The following is a 16693-nucleotide window of genomic DNA, read 5'->3' as shown; positions in this document are numbered from 1 at the left end:
CTTCCACTACGTTGTTTATAACCTCCATAGCTTTACTCTTGCAGTTCCTCCTGACCAAAGAGATCTTTTCTCTCTCATTGTCCAGTCATTTCAAATTCATTTTTCAAAGATCATTTCAGACATCACATCTTTTCAGACATCAAGAACTTCTGCCTGAATTATCAGGATACAATAGGTGCCCTTTCTTTGTTTGCTCAGAGCACGATATTGCACACCATTAAATTAGTGTCCTATAATATTAATATTACCTGTTTATATATGTCACTCTATATGATTAAAGTCCCTCAAGAGAATTAAAAAAAAAAAAACTATATTCTACTCTCTCTGCATCATTAATGCTTGTTACTATATCCATCATGTGGATCACATTAAAAAAATTGATTTGAAAATCAATTTTTATTGTTGAAATCTCCTCTAATCAGGAATATTCCAAAACACAGCTAATGTCAACAGTTTAAGAAGGAACAAACAGTATTAAGAAGGCTGAAAGAAAAAAAAAATAGAGCTATTTAATGAGAATTCATTCTATACATCTTTCCAAGACATACCAAAGCTTCCTTCAGGCTACAACTAAATGATTCACCCTAGAGGATCCCAGGTATATACAGATCTTTTCAAAAAGATTTTCTAAAGACATATGCTACTTACAAACTGTGTCCCACAATTTATCACCTAAAGTTTATTGTTATTTAATTATTTCTCATTTATGAACCTTTTCTTTTTCATCAAATCTTGAGCTCTGTTATAGGAAGAGGCCATGCCTTATTGTAGTTAGGAATCCTACAATACATTTAGCTAAATAGCTTAGTACTTTAATAAACATCCAATATATATTTATTTTATTTATAGCTTTGAATGATTTTCTATGTTTTTAAGTATATGCTTACCTAATTCCCTAGGATAGGAAGAGTCAACTCTAATTTCTTCCTTCACCTAGTACCATTCAGAATAGTGGATATACACTGAGAATTACAGAAATACATAGACTTACTGAGGAAACCTGATACTACCTAGTGAGAACAGTTTCAGCTATGCTTACTCCTAGCTGTGCCAGGCCACAAAGATTTCTCAGATCTCATGAATTAGAGGAGGTAATGTCACCTCATTTTTCTAGTAAGAATATATGAGAGTATTTAAATTAGCTTATCTCTCTGCAATAAAAAGAATAATTTTCACTAATAAGTATTCAGTAGTAGGTCTTCCTGAGCTAAATCATGAGAAGATGTACTAGTGAGGATTTTTTTATTAGTCAAAACATTTTTTTTTACATATAGCTTAGTATATACAATACCCCCAAATTCACAATCTTATTTAAAGCTAATGTCAGTTTACTACCACATTGTCTGATATATTCCAAAGTTTTCCAATGAGCTATTTGACCTCCTATAGACTGAAAATCATTAGATTTAAATTATTTAATGCCAAGGAAGAAAGTCATCTTTTTCTCCTTCTTATGTCTTTGTTTCACAAAACTATTATCAGAGAGGCCATGCAAACAACTAAAAACAAAAAATTACATGGTGTAGTTAATTGAAAAAATGCTTTTGCTGCACACAGAAATTGACACTAAGTGCTGTATTAGCAGGAAATCAGTGATTTACAATTGACATTGCACAGGAAATCGTTTAGTGTCAATTGATATTAAATGGGCAAAATTGTACTGAATTAGTACAAAATAATTTGGTGGAAAGAAATGTGCTTTCATCAGGTGACTTGGTATTAAGTGGACTCAAATGTAATATGCTTTAGAGGTCACTAGTCAATAAAAATTAGGGCATGCTATCCAACCCTGAGTACATCAGACTGGTTGCTTTTAACATCCTTATCAAAAGATAAGAGTGTCATATTTTCAGGACAAAACTGTCTTCCTATGAGTTTTAAGGGAAGTGGGAAAATTTAAATTGTTTGAATGAGTTAAACAGTGGTAAGAATCATGACTTCTTTGGCCTATTTAGTAGTTCCATTGCTTTAAAAGCAAAATAATATATATTAATACATTGTAGAATTTTTAGCATCAAATAAAAGGCAAAATAATAGCATCTGTTTTATGTAATATGGTGCAGACTGAATACTCTCCATAAAATGGCCTTGACAGTGAGCACACAATAAATTATTGGTTGAATGGGTGATATCATTGGTTATTATGAACAAATCACTTAAAGGCCCTTAGAGGAACCAACCTTTTTAAATCTGAGTAATGGGGAAAGGAAAGTGTGTAGATGCAGGAGATAATGGGGAGGAGGAAAAGGCAGGAGAAGATATGTTATACAGTCACTACAAAGAGAGCAAAGTACATAAAATATTTTAGGTATTTTCTGGGAGTAAGAATGTGAATGTCTGAGATTTTAAAAACTATCACATCACTTGTGTTAGTGATACAAAAAACAGTTACGGGGTAATAGCATACACAGAACTTTCTGCTCAATCACAAAAAATACGCTTTCTTCTCAAGTGCACACAGGACATTTTCCAATATAGATCATACATTTGGTCACAAGTTAAGTCTCAATAGATTTAAGAAGACAGATACTATACAGAGTATCTTCTCATTCTATGAGGAAAAAATAGTCTTTTCAATCAAAGATGCTAGGAAAACTGGATATCCATACACAAAAGAATGAGGCTGGACCCTTACCTAACACCATATACAAAAATTAACTCAAAATGGATCCAAGACATAGATGCAAGTTTTAAAACTATAAAACTCTTAGAAGAAAACATAAGATAAAACTTTCACAATATTGGATTTGGCAGTGATTTCTGGTATAAGACACCAAACGCAATAAAAGAAAAAGTAGACAAAGTGAACTTCATGGAAAAAAATTAAAATTTATGCATCAAAAGGTACAATCAACAGAGTAAAAAAAGTACTCACTCATTCTCTCTGAATGAGAGAAAATATCTGCAAATTATGTACCTGATAAGGGATTAATATCTAAAATACATAAAGAACACTTAAAACTCAACAACAACAACAAAAAAACAACCTGATTGAAAAATAGGCAGAGGGCTTGAATAGACATTTCTCAAAAGAATATATAAAAATGCCAACACATGAAAAAGATGTTTAACATCGTTAATCATTAAGGAAATGCAAATCACGATGATGAGATACCACTTTACTTCAATTAGGATGGCTACAAGAAAGAAAGAGAAAGAGAAAAAGAGAAAAAGGAAGGAAGGAAGGAAGATGGGTGGGTGAAGGGAGGGAGGAAGAAAGAAAGAAAGGGAGGGGAAAAAAGAAACAAAAAGAAAAAGAGAAAGATAAGAGGAAGGAAGGGAGGGAGGAGGGAGAGAAAGAGAGAAAGAATGAATGAAAGAAAGAAAGGAAGAAAGAAAGAAGAAAAGAGAACAGAACAGAAAAGAAAAGAAAACAGTGTTGACAAGGATGTGGAGAAATTAGAACCCCTGCACACGACTGGTGGGAAAACAAAATGTTACAACCACTGTGGAAAGCAGCACATCAGTTCCTCAAAAAACTAAAATAGAATTACCATATGATCCAGCATGGAAAGCCAGATCTCAAAGAGAGATATGTATACTCATGTTCATAGCATCATTATTCACAATAACAAAAACAGAGAAGCAACCTAAGTGTCCATGGATGGATGAATGGATAAGTTAAATTTGGTACATGCATATAATGCAATCTTATTCAGCCTTAAAAAGGAAGGATATTCTCACATATGTTACATCATGGATGAACCTTAAGGATATTATGCTAAGTGAAATAAGTCAATCACAAAAAGATAAATACTGTATGACTCCCCTCATGTAAGATACATAGAGTAGTCAAAATCAAAATGGTTGGTTTCCAGAAGCTAGGGGGAGAGGGGAATGGGAAGCTATTGCTTAACTGGTATAGAGTTACAGTTTTTCAAGATGAAAAGAGTTCTGGAGATGAATGGTGGTGTTGGTAGCACAACAAAAGGTTAAGGTGGTAAATATGTTACAAGTATTTTACCACAGTTTTTAAAGTGGGAAAAAATGGTAGCAAAGCTCTGTAGCTTTTCACTTGCTATTTCCAAAGGGAAAGAAAACTGCGGAGAACTCACACTGCTATACATCAGATGGAAGAAATAGTAGTAATTTTCTTTTTCTAATTTGGCCAAGAGAATGAAAAAAATATCCTCTGAAAAAACCAGAAGACCTCAGAGAATTTATCATGAAGCATAAATAAATAAACAAACAAACAAAGAACATTCTATAGAATTAACAGCAAGTAAACCAAAACAAAACTCAGCTTCATCCTCAAAGGAAGTGTACAAGAAAAGAGAAGTGCATTTAGGAAAATCTTAAAGAGATGCAAGTTACTGATTCAAATGCATGACACAAAGAGAAATCTGACTGAATAGTAATACAGTTATGATAATTATTCACTGAGCTCTTACTAATGGCAAACACAATGTTCAACATTCTTTATAAAATATTACAATTCTTTCTCTTATGATGAAATCTGGTGATTTTAGGAAAAAAGATCATGAGATCAAGAAAACTGACAAAAGTGGTTGTTAAAACTGAATCAGAAACAAGATAGAGGATCATAGGGGAAGGGAGGGAAAAATGAAACAAGATGAAACCGGAGAGGGAGACAAACCATAGAGACTCTTAATCTCAGGAAACTGGGTTGCTGGAGGGGAAGCGGGGTGGAAGGGATGGCATGGCTGGGTGATGGACATTGGGAATGGAATGTGCTATGGTGAGTGCTGTGAATTGTGTAAAACCGATGAATCAGAGACGTGCACCCTTGAAAAAATACATTATATGTTAATTTAAAAAAAAAAAAAACCTACATCTATCTGAAGCCAAAGCAAATGATTTTAACTAGGTAAAGAGAACTTCTCGTGGTAGTTTAAAATAAAAATCCTCTTGCAAGAACACCTGAAGCTGAAGTGTTAAAGAACACCTGGAGCTGAGCTGCATACAAGCCTTAAATCCTTGTATGAATACAATGGATGGCTTAATCTGGAATGAGTTGGGAAGTTTAAGCAGTGATTAATAGATTAGTACAAAAACCACATAACTGTACCTCAGTGTGGCTATTCCTTTAAATTTTGCTTTGCATGCTGTTTTTTCAGATAAAGATATCCACTAGAAAACAGTTCTTCTTTGCCATCATTTTAAGGATTTTATTTATTTATTTGAGAGAAAGAGAGAAAGAGCAGCACAGGGGCCTCACATGCCTGTAAACTGGGAGAGGGGCAGAAGGTGAGGGACATAGGCAGAGGGAGAGGGACGAGCAGACTCCTTGCTGGATGGGAGCTGGTCTAAAGGCTCCATCTCATGACCCTGAGCTCATGACTTGAACTGAAATGAATGAAATGAAGAGTCAGAGGCTTAACTGACTGAGCAACCCAGGTACCCAGTCTTTGTCACTTTAATACAGAGAATTCTATTTTAATATCTAAGCAGCACAAATGAGCTGAAAATTACAATTAAATTATTTTGTTATTCTAACTATAGAAAATTTAGCTATATTCAAACAATGAAATTTCTCACATGTGCCAGTACTACTTACATAGTCACACATTACCAGGTTATAGTCAAAATGTATTTTTTAAATATTTTTATTTATTTATTTGACAGAGAGAGAGAGATCACAAGCAGGCAGAGAGGCAGGCAGAGAGAGAGAGAGGGAGAAGCAGGCTCCCTGCTGAGCAGAGAGCCCGATGCGGGACTTGATCCCAGGACCCTGGGATCATGACCTGAACCGAAGGCAGCAGCTTAACCCACTGAGCCACCCAGGCGCCCCAAAATGTATTTTTTTGAATACATTTATAAATACATATATAGTCAATATATATATATTGACTATATATATATATAGATATATATATACACATATATTTTTAAATACATATATAGTCAAAATGTATTTTTTTAAAAAGCAGCTTTTAAGGGTTAAACTTCCAATTAAAAGACTATGTATGACAATAAATGTCATAGGTTCGAACGTACAAAGAAAATTTATGTAAGCTTTAAGGTTGGTTAACCAGCACATACTAATCAAAGATGCATTTGTTAAGAGCAAGGTGGATTCCACATACCCTGCATCCTGAAGGCGCTCACAAACCCAGTTAACAATCTCCAATAACAAAACTTGTTCCTTGTGTGCATAACCCCATAAAATACTATAAGAGCAAGTCCAACACAAGAAAAAAAATGACTTGGCTCTATAGATTTTATAATAGAAAGTTAAAAAATCACAAATAGAACACACATATCCAGATGAGTAAATATACTGCACATATTTAGTAAATTATTAAATATTTAACAAAGGAACAAAAATAACATACTAATTGTTTAATGGATTAAACTCATCCCAGTGAAGTTTCCTTAATATATTTTTTGCTATGTAAGTCATATTTTTCCTTGAATTTTTATTAAAAAATCAGGTGTATCTTCCTGAAACAAGTTTATTTTTCTATGTAAAGAATTAGTCCCACCTTGGAGAAACCACAAATTTCATACAAATAGATGTTTTGATAAACTATCAACATGGTTGTTATATTAAAAAGAAAAGCTAAAAAAAAATTTAAATTAGACAGTAGTTCTAAAATCAATACTATTGACATTTGCTTAACATGTCTGCAATATAAATGCAGCAAAATCTTTTCAACAGCTTTTAACCATTTTCTTATATTTATATTTAACTCACACAATTTTCACCCTTATGTTTTTAATATATTTTTTTCTTTTTTTGCATTTTCCCTCTTTACTGAAGATCACTGGCTTCTTCTCTGACATCATTGTTAGATAACATCTCAGTGACCTGTTACTGTATCCTTGGATGGGAAGAGATAGTATCTCCAGTAAGGTCAATATGACTCAACCGTGTGATATGAACATAAAAAAAAAAAAAAGATTAAATCTTAAACTGTGCTAGCAGAATAACATTATCTAGAATGAGGGAGATAGCCATTCCACTCTCATCAGCAATGGTCAGATGACATGATCAATAGCGTGATACAGAATAACCCAGAATCACTATAATATCCTAAGAAAGGAGATAAGGAAGTGTACAAGACTAGAATCATGGAATGGCTGAAAGAACCAAGGGTATTGAATGTTACTATTTTAGGGGCTAGGAAAATAATTAAAGTAGAACATTTTCAAATGTTTAAAACTTCATATTAGATTTATTTTGCATGGTATCAAGAGAAATACTAAAATAATGGGTTGGAAATACTATTCAAAGTAAATACAATTCAAAGTAAATCAGAACTTAACATCCTAACTGCCCCTAGAGTATAAGTGACTGGAGATATTTATTCAAAAAGTGGGAAGTTGGACTACAGTAACCTTAAGAGCAATTTTTCCCTATGACTCAATGATTATTCTGAAAGCTAAGAACTAAAATATTTAATCCTACTGAGCTAAACATGTTTTTCTGATGCTGCCTGAAATCTGCAGTTATCAATCTATTGTTTTGATTTTTACTAGCAAAATATTAAAAAGTTGTTCTTTCCCCAAGTTATTAAGTAGTTTATGCAAGGGAGATTGCTTTTTAAGAGTTGTGGGGGTGGTATTATGGACATTGGGGAGGGTATGTGATTTGGTGAGTGCTGTGAAGTGTGTAAACCTGGTGATTCACAGACCTGTACCCCTGGGGATAAAAATATATGTTTATAAAAAATAAAAAATTAAAAAAAAAATAAAATAAAAAAAAATAAAAAAAATAAATAATAAAAAAAAAAAAAAAAAAGAGTTGTGGGGGTTTTTCTACTTCAAGAAATACAGCCTGACAAAGTGCTAAACGACCCAGGGACCCTAGTGACTGAATTGGTCAGTCAGTCATTCAACAAATATGTATTCAGAGACAGATATGTGCCAAAGGCTCCAAGGTGGCAGACAAAAAGAGACAACAAGATAGGCCTCTGCTTAAAATCTATTAGGTCAAGTAGATACACAAAAATCATTTTATAAAGTACTGGCTCTTATTCCAGAAGCATGTACTCTGGAAGCATACTGAAATGGTGTTTAACTTTCCAAGGAGAATCAGGGAGGACTTTGCAGAGGAGGCAGGATTTGAGCTGGGTTTTATAAGTTTAGGATTTCACTGGATAGTAAGGGAAGAGAACAGTATTTTAGGCAGAGGAGGCATCATGTGCTCTGAGGCATGGAAATACAGAGCATGTTTAGGAGAAATCGTAAAAAATGTGGTAAGGCTAAGATGTAAGATATAGAGTAAGGAAAAATATTTAAAAAATTGACAAAGCAGTTTATGGTTAAGTGCCTTTGGACAATACAAGGATTTGGGTTTACCTTGAATGTAAGGGGAAGATGTTTCCAGGTAGAAGGGTGACATGACCAGATTTGCATTTTAGAAAATTCATGAGCATCAGTGTGAGGAATTCATTTCCTTCAAATAGTAGTTTTTGCTTTAAAATATTTCAGGGGGAGTTGAGTCTTTCAACTATTGGCACCAGCAAGGATAAATTAATAAATACCAAAATGGCAGCATAGAGCACCCAATTCTTTATAATATCGGTTATTATTTCTGAACCTATATTTTGACTTAAATGATCCTTTTATTCAAAAATTCCATAAATGAGTGAACATGATTTAAACTGATTAGTATGATGTAGACTACTATAAAATGAATAAGAATTTTTGAAGAGTTAAAGACTATGTTGGTGCACAACAGGGAAAAGGCAATTAACTCAAGAAAGATAAAAATGTCTGGAGAAATACCTTGCACTCAATGGGCTTCTAAACATCTCTTGCAGAAGCTGCCATTTATTTTGAAGTTATAATGTATATACCACCTAAAATTTGTAAAGCAATTTCATATTACCATCTCTCTTCTCTGCCTTGATCCCCACCATGACAATATGAATAAACACTACTATTCTCATTTTATCAGGAATAAAACTGAGGCTCATAAAAATTAAATTATTTGCCCAGTTATATGTTACAGTTAATAAATGATAGTGTCAAAATCAAACTTCTAGTTTGGGATTATAGATCCAGTCCTCAGTTCACTTTATCATGCTTCACAACTGAAAAATGGTTTAAAACTATGACATGGGTAAGACAAGGAGATGAAAGAACCAAATGATTCTATGCAATTCTGTAGAAAAAAGAGAAAAAGAGAGTACAAATGCTATAAACTAGATTGCATGCTTTTCTGAGAATCATTTTGGAAGAATTTTCATGCCAAAGAAAATGATGACCAAGCTTTTGGGTCATCAGGGAATTTACTAGAGAAGCTCTTTACAATTGGCAGGGGGAGGGAGGATGGAGTTGAAAATTTGTTGATGAGATAATTAGCAAAACACATAAATGATTTGTAACTTAGGACCAAAAAAACTTCAAATGACTATAAATTCCTTATGGAGAAATCAGTTCTCCTTGTCTCATGTCATCATACCTTTAAATTTATGTGCAAAAATTTGAACAGTTAATAGTAAAATTGTATATTTAGTAGAGTAGAAGGTCTCTTTCCCTCTATTTTCTATGGGGGAAAAACTATAATAACTCATCCTGGATTATGAAAATAAAGAGTTCTTCCTTTTCTCAGAGAGTTTATTCCAGCAATAAGAAGTAACTATTTTGGAACATTTGAAAAATGTCCATGAGATCTGCATCAGGAAGCTATCTATACCTTTCCATGCTTTATCATCATACTCCATTTTTACAACTGAACTACAACAAAAAGTTATGCAAAGAAGAATAGAGATCAATATATTTTATCATAAGTGTTGTAATCCAAAGTTAAATCTAACCTTTTGGTTTTAACATGAAAGGAGAAAATAATTAACTGAAGACATTTCATTTGAAAATTCTTCATTACCTTCTATCTCCAGAAATTCTAGTTTTCCCAGCTTTTGGCTGCATCTACCTAGGAATGTACATCCTTTTCCTTGCCTCACTCTGAAAATAGTGTTTCTATCCATAAAGTCTCATGCTAGCAACATTTCACATCTTGACTCACAAATTTTCTATGATATCACAATAAATCGGCACATCATATATGTGGTAGATTTTTAAAACAAATATTTTAACCCTAGAAATACATTCTCTGAAAGAGTTGATAACTTCCTTAAATGAAATATAAAAAAGCAGCTGGAACCAGAAGAGATCACTGACCACATCAGAATAGTTTTAAGATAATTTTACTTCACACTTGGGGTGCCTGGGTGGCTCAGTGGGTTAAGCCGCTGCCTTCAGCTCAGGTCATGATCAGGGTCCTGGGACCAAGCCCCGCATCGGGCTCCTTGCTCAGCGGGGAGCCTGCTTCTCTCTCTGCCTCTGCCTGCCTCTCTGCCTGCTTGTGATCTCTGTCTCTCTCTCTCTGTCAAATAAATAAATAAAACCTTTTTAAAAAAAATTTACTTCACACTTTGTCTTTTATCCCTCCTCCATCATTTCTACTGCCTTGAATTCATAAGCCTTACTTCCAGAATTTACTCTCCAAGAGATTTCACATAATGTAATACTGAACTTTGGCATGTTGTTGCCAGCCAGGCTGGTTTACCTGCTTTCATTCACCATTGAGGGAAAAAAAAAAACACTTAATCCATAAAGCTGGTTTTGATTTACAGAAGTAAATAGTCACTATAAGTATCACACATACTTTTCTCTAAGATTCAGACCTTAAATCAGAAACCTAATGTGTTTCAGTTCTATTACCAGGTTAATCTAAAGGGCAAAAATAAAGAATATTTAAAAAATTTTAAATAATTTTTTAAAAAACAACTAAATCAAATGACTCTTGTTCATGGACATTAATTACATTTATTACAATTGTGTGAAAAAGGGCACCAGGGTGGCTCAGTGGGTTAGGCCTCTGCTTTCAGCTCCAGTCGTGATCTTGGGATCCTGGGATAGAGCCCTACATCGGGCTCTCTGCTCAGTGGGGAGCCTGCTTCCCCCTTTTTCCCTCTGCCTGCCTCTCTCTGCCTACTTGTGATCCCTGTTGGTCAAATAAATAAACAAACAAACAAAATCTAAAAATTGTGTGAAAAATGAGTTACTTTGATCATTATTTGTATCAGTGATTTCAAATTGCGGCTAACCATAAGAATCACTTGGAACCTTTTAAAACATACTAATGCCAGAGCCCCACCCTATACTGATTAAATCTCAATTGGCAGAGCCAAGTTTAAAGCATACCTGGGATAGCATTTTGTTGGTGCTGTTGACTATTTAGCAGTTATTAAGAACACAGCCTAGGGGTGCCTGGGTGGCTCAGTGGTTAAAGCCTCTGCCTTCAGCTCAGGTTATGATCCCAGGGTCCTGAGATCAAGCCCCGCATTGGGCTCTCTGCTCCATAGGGAGCCTGCTTCCTCCTCTATCTCTGCCTGCCTCTCTGCCTACTTGTAATCTCTGTCTGTCAAATAGATAAATAAAATCTTTAAAAAAAAAAAAAAAGAACACAGCCTACTTTTAACTTAGAAGACTGTTTCTTCAACTCTAAAACAGGCATAATGATTATATTATGTGTATATTATGAGGGTTAAATGAAATAATGCCTATAAGGAGCCTAAACAGTGACACAATATGCATTCAAATATTTGTTGGTGCTGTTGCTGTTAGAACTCTTGCTATCTGCATGGGTATCAGGCCTATCAGTGCAAGAGAAAAGACACGGTGTTCCTGTGAATAAGAAGGAAGAATATTTTTCCAACATCAATCTTAGCATGCAGTGTGCTATACTAGAAGATGGTGGTAAAGCAGCAAATCATATTTGAGCTTCCTCTGATAGATGTTACCTTACTGAAGTATCTTCATGCCACAAACAGGATCATAAAAAGCTCTGCGGAATGCAGGGTTCAATTTTCTGGAAGAACAGATCAATCCCATTCATTCAGTTAGTCATCTTGAACATTCTTCCTCTATTTCTCTATAAAAAATTTCAACCAACCACAAAACACATATCATATAGTCCTATTTATATACATGCATATATAAAATAAGTATACATGTTTATACATGCATATATAGAAATTTTTCTTTTGCCTATATAATTTTGTGTAGCAACTTAATTTTCTACAAGAAACACACACTATTATTAAATAAGTAAAGCCACAGTTAATGTCATTTGAATTAAACAAATAATATTTATATCCACTAAAAAATACAAAGAAACTATACTTTTCTAAAACTAAATTTCTAAAGAAGAAATTAGCACCAGGGTTTGTATTCTAAAAAAAAGTTCTGCTTTCTTATCTTAACTAAAAATCATGTTGATTTTAAGTCAGTAAGTTAAGGCTATTTAAGAACTGATACATACAACTTAATGATGCTACTTGCAATTATATGAATAGTCTTTATAGGCATTTTAAGTATTATGAAGAATTATTTCTCTCCTTTATTCATGCTTGCCAAGATAGCTTATGAATTAGCTTTCAAGAGAAACCGTTTTGATTCATGTATAACAAAACTTCACCTTGCTATGAGCAAGATTCCCTACCCCATACTCTAACAATGACACTTCCAGTCCACTATTATTATTAAAATCATTATTAAAAACATTATTATTATTATATTCATTATTAAAAACAAACACAAATCTCTATTGTTGAGTATGGGGTCTTAGTGATAAGCAGAACAAGAAGTCATCATGTACTTCTCCCTCAGATATTCTTGGCCTAAATGCCAAGAGCTGATTTAGAACCTCCAACTTGAAATTTAATTATCTGCTAGCACATACATTAGACAATATCTATTTTTCCACAATGACTTAATGTGTTGATGTAATCCAAAATCAAACAATGTGGTTTGATAAAGGTATCTTATCAACAGTTTCTTCTCCTTTGTCTTGAAGCATATTTGCCACTAACTTTAAGGTTGATTTACGAGTTTTTAAAGCAATCATGTATATTACTTGTATCTCTTTTTGCTTTGAGGACTACAATTCTGAATTAAGCTTTTGTAGTTTTGATCTTTTCACCCTTGGAAACAAAAGTTGTCAAGTTTTGTACCAGAAAGCATTAAAAAGGACAAAAAAGTTTCAATAATTCCTTTGATTATCTGACAAAGTTTGAGAGGGACAGTACTAGGAACTAGGAGGCGAGGACTGCTGATACTCATCACGAGGCTTTTCTACTTGTAATTTTAAAATACTTGTATAAAATCATCACACCGGCATGTTCACTTTTACCAGCATACACTAAATATATATTTAACATTTTTCCAGAATATTCACTATATTTATAATATTATTATGAATTATTTAAAAATTTCACCTATCCTTTTTTATTTCAGTGAACCTATTTTTAACTATTATTTTTAACTACTGATACATTTTTGTGAACTGGGAATATAACAGAAAAGTAACAACAATCTGAAAGTTTTATAAAGACATCTTAGCCAAGATATGTCCTATACTGTATCCCATTATTGAGAGATACTCTTTGCAATATGAATATGTGAACAATACATAATATGTGAATGTATATAAAAGCTTGTGAAAATATAATTTCTTATGTTGTGAAATGAATGTGAACAAATTTATTTCATTGCTTTTCTTTTTCTCTAAACTACTGAAATTCATGGGCCCCTTGATAAATTGCTAGATCCACAGGCAACAGATGAAGGAAATTCTTATAAAAGGACAAAAAGTCTAAGTCTGAGTTAGGACAGGTGATTCAGGGAAGACAGATCTTTATTGAACATTAAAAAACTAAGTAATTGAGACACTTTCAGTAGCAACCCATTCACATCATAAACAATCCTCCTTGCATTTATCTGTGACTGAGAAACAAGCTTCATCCAAATACCTTGTTATGAAACACTGAAAGAAAGCACCAGACACAATCACATTCAATGGATCTCTTCAGTAATAAAACGTAGATGCACAGTCTAGTCTAGTCTATATAAAAATGGGGTTCCTTGCTACAGAATGGCTTGTATGGTATCTGAAAAGCATCTTCTCTTGAGCAATAGCTCAAACAAGCAGAACAGAATACCACATCATAGACCTAATTTCAGAAGATTTTCTTTCCAAATATTAGTTTTATTTTTATAGCAAACTCATGCAATGTGTGTGGCACTTGAAGATACAAATCCTAATGTAAATTCCCACCTTCTAAGAGCCACACACTTCAGTCACAGTACCATGAATTTTTTAAATATACTGCAAAATGGGAGGCCAAGAGGGTATGATAGCAGAACCAAGAGCAAAGAAGACTGTAGATATGACGTGGGGGTTCTTTCAAAACCAACAGGTACTTTCCTACTCCTTGGTATTACTTTTCATCAATTCTTTTCTTCATTTTTTTTTCTACTGAAGTATTGATACAATGTTTGAATTGTTAATAAACTTATTTCTACTCAACTAATGGAACATTGTAAAAGGTTCTACTTTGGGGGAAAAAAGACAGGGAGTTGATCTATAGACAGGTAGTGTAAAAATGTAACATGGAGAAGCTACCTACTACTCTTCTCTTGCTGAGTTTGCTCACTCTATACATACTGCAACTAAAATTGCTTTAGAAAGAAACATACTAAAGAGTACATACTATATCTTGTGTTTCTACATATTAAATCCTGAGGATTTTCTGATATAAGGTTGGAATTATTGTATTTCATAGGAAACGTTCAGAAAAACAGAGCATAAAGAAAAGAAAAAGAATATAGACTTATGTCAGAATGTTGTCACAATTCACTCAACACAAACATATCATGATTTAACTGGTGGTAAAGAGCTTGCTCTCATATGTAAATTTGCCTTACATATGATGGAATTGGATGTTTACAACTCTTGCTGCCTGTGCAGTTACCTGGAATTGTGGCACTTCCCTGATCCCAGAGTATCATTAGGGTATCGTTACAGTATCGTTATGGAGTTAGTTGGACAGTTAGGAAGTCAAGGCCAGGGTCCCTAACAAGAAGATATAGAGTAAGGACAGCTAAGTCAAAACAGCACTAGCATCCTGTTTTACAGCTTAGGCAAGACCACAAGAGCATCCTCTGCAGAAGTGACTTCTGCAAAACATCCTGAGACCAAAAAAATTAACCATAAAACACTGGTCATTATCATAAGTTGAGGCAGTTAGTCTCCAAATGTCAGCCCCAAAGACTATCAGCACTTGAACAATAACCCTGTACGTGTAAGGGTGCCTGATCAAAGCCCTGATTAGCACGCCTTAGCAGCCAATCCACAAGGGGCCCACACTCAGGATATTACACTCAGGATAGTTCTGCAAAAGAGCTCATAAGAACCCCTAGATTTTAAAACACCAAAATGTCAACCCTTTAGGTCTCATCCATCTCTGGGGAGCTTTGCACTATTACTCAATAAACTTTGCCTTGCTGCCCACTTCTCTTTGGCCTACTTCTTCATTCTTTGAAGCAGCATCCCCAAGAACCTAAGGTACTGAGGGAATAGAAATCCTGTAACACTGAGATCATAATGTTGGAATAAACAAAACAAATAATTATTAATAGCTGATAAAATTTTCAATATCAAATACCAATTCTCTTTTTACTTGAAGTATATCTACACACACACAGACAAAAATCCGTTATTTTTATTTCCATCCAGTTAGTCTTTATTCCTGAATTAGTTTGACTAAAAGAAAAATGTCCCCAACACAAATGTGTCCATTCTGAAACTACCTTAAGTCCTGTTATTTTTTTTATTTTTCAAAATTATGCAACCAGATTTATTAAATGGACATAAGTCAGTGAGAGCTGATATAGGGTACAGTTTCTTGCCCACCTTCCCTCCCCATTGCCTTCAATAATACGAAGCTGTTATTTTTCATTTTTTCCATCTCCTAGTTGTCCTGTATCTTTTCTAGGATCAGTGATGGAGGTAGGTAGGCAACTAGAAGGAAAGGGGCAAAATCCTTTTGCTTAGCTGGGTGCTGCTTATTCAGCTCTCTCGGGTCCTTAATGATGTCCATGTGTGACATGCTTACTTATATCTTTCTCCCTGCAAGCTGCTCTTCTGGGTTCTTTAGAGGACTTTTACTGAGGACCTCTCTGCTTCATTATTAAACCTAGATACCCTCTGAGCTGCTGTTCCTGGAGCCTGATCCCACGAAACCTGTTACTGAGTCAGCCCCTAAATTTTTTTTCTGAAGTATAATTAACATACAGTGTTATATTAGGTTCAGTCATACAATACAATGATTCAATAATTCTATATATTACTCATCATGATAAGTGTACTCTTAATCCCTGACTATGGCTTAAACCCTATGCCAAAGTCAGGGCCTTGGGTTCATATGATTTATTCTGATAAATGATCATGATAATTGTAATATCCCAACAGAAGTATCTGTTATTTCAGGTAAAAAATAATCTTGGCTGAATTAAACCAAATGTTGAGATGACTATTACTGTGTACATTTCAAAGTAGGCATAAGCTTCACAAAATGAATCAAACTCAACAACTGTTACTATCACAGAGTTTAAGTATTAAGGACTACTGTGAAAGGTCATTCATCAGTCTGTGCTTACACACATAGGAAGTAAAACCAATAATCTGTCCTTTGTTTATAAAGATGTGACTACTTTTAAATTTTTATTTACATTTTAATTGAGCATTTCTTAAACACCTGTCTTAAAATAGTAATTTTGGATGATCTACGAAAGAATATATACTAAAGACTTCTATCTAAAAAGGGATTTATAGTAATCCATGCATGTTCTAGCTCACTTCTATAACTTCATCTTTCACATGTTCATACATTCTGGCCTGCAAACTTCACTCCTGTCACAATGAAGAGTCTGCACA

At 34.0% G+C, this 16693-nt stretch overlaps 1 protein-coding gene across 24 annotated transcripts in view; it reads right to left on the bottom strand.

Moving 5' to 3' along the window:
* The window catches only part of ZBTB20 (zinc finger and BTB domain containing 20), an 816455-nt gene that overhangs the window by 709740 nt on the left and 90022 nt on the right, over window positions 1-16693 (bottom strand). For 16 of the 24 annotated variants that reach the window (XM_059164028.1, XM_059164024.1, XM_059164040.1 and 13 more), the window contains one exon: window positions 11718-11785. The exons of 7 other annotated variants lie outside the window; for them this stretch is intronic. The gene's annotated coding sequence lies outside the window, so the exon portion shown is untranslated. Of the gene's footprint in view, window positions 1-11717; window positions 11849-16693 lie in introns of all 24 variants that reach the window. One more of the 24 variants, XM_059164023.1, reaches the window with a different exon arrangement.

Source organism: Mustela lutreola, chromosome 2 (genome assembly GCF_030435805.1).
Source record: "Mustela lutreola isolate mMusLut2 chromosome 2, mMusLut2.pri, whole genome shotgun sequence".
Lineage (NCBI taxonomy): Eukaryota > Metazoa > Chordata > Mammalia > Carnivora > Mustelidae > Mustela > Mustela lutreola.
This window is presented reverse-complemented; position numbering and strand designations above follow the sequence as displayed.